The following is a 1329-nucleotide window of genomic DNA, read 5'->3' as shown; positions in this document are numbered from 1 at the left end:
ACCATCTTCTTATTGGATATAAGATCTGTTCTACAAGTTGGAACCCATACCTGGCACTATCAAAAGATCCATGAACCTTAGCTAAGTCGGTCATAGATCCTAAGGGAGAATTTACTACTTAACTCTGCTAACAGGCCATAGTGTTAAACTGAGTCCTGATTATTTACAGCTATATCTATAGATTAGTGCATCACACTGTTTTCATCAGACAAGTTTTTTTTTCAATAGATGACAATTAACAGAGTCCCACAACTGGTAAACATAGAAACTGCACCTGCTGATTCAAGAACAGTCCTAAGAGAATGTTTAGCCCAAAACAGGACATCTGTAACAAACCTCCTGCACTCAGGGCTCAGGGACCACTATGAAAGAGATGGTAGAAAATGTAACAGCCAGAGTTGGTAGAAGACTACAATAAAACAGTGGGAGAGTTGCACTAAAAAACTCACAGAAGTTTTGACAGTGCACACACAGGCTTTTGGAAACTCATGTAAGACAAAATCCTAACATGGGTGTCTTAGTTAAAGTTTCATTTCTGTGAAGAGACACCATGACCAAGGTAACTTTTATAAAGAACATTTAATTGGGGCTGGCTTACATTTTCAAACTATCCATTATCATCATGGTAGGAAGCATAGCAGTGTCCAGACAGGCATGGTGCTGGAGAAGGAACTGAGAATTCTATGATTGGCAGGTAGGCAAAAGGAGACTCTCTTCTTTGGGAGCCGGGATATCTTGAGCACTGGGTGGAGCTTCAGCACTAGGAGACCTCAAAACCTACCTACATAGTGACACATTTCTTCCAACAAGGCCACATGTATTTCAACAAGGCCACACCTCCTAATAGTGTCATGTCCCATGGGCCAAGCTTATTCACATCACCACAGTGAGGAAGAAAGGTAGGCAGAAAATCTCACCCCTAGCAAAGGAGCTAATTGTTGATTGACAGCTCCTGGAAGAGGGATAGTCCATTTTCTTGTTAGGTCACAAGGCCACACATCCAAGATTATATTCTCACCACAAATATACTTGACTGAAAAAAAGACAAAGTTGAATGGGTGGAGAAAACAAGACTTTGGAGTGGGAGGTGATTGTGATCAAAATACAGTATAAGAAGTTTTCAAAGATCTAACAAAATATTCAGAAGAAAAAAAAGGAAAAGAAAGGGGAGAAGAGGAAGTGAGAGGATGGTTGTTATGGAAATACTACCTGAAGAACAGGGAGGAAAGGACATGGGCGGGTGATCAGGAAGGAGCAAGAAGAGAAGAAGATGGAAGCAGAGCCTGGGATGGAGATTTCCTTACCAAGGAGAATAACCAAAGCACCAGA

Source organism: Grammomys surdaster, unplaced genomic scaffold (genome assembly GCF_004785775.1).
Source record: "Grammomys surdaster isolate TR1022 unplaced genomic scaffold, NIH_TR_1.0 174, whole genome shotgun sequence".
NCBI classification, from domain to species: Eukaryota; Metazoa; Chordata; class Mammalia; order Rodentia; family Muridae; genus Grammomys; species Grammomys surdaster.
This window is presented reverse-complemented; position numbering follows the sequence as displayed.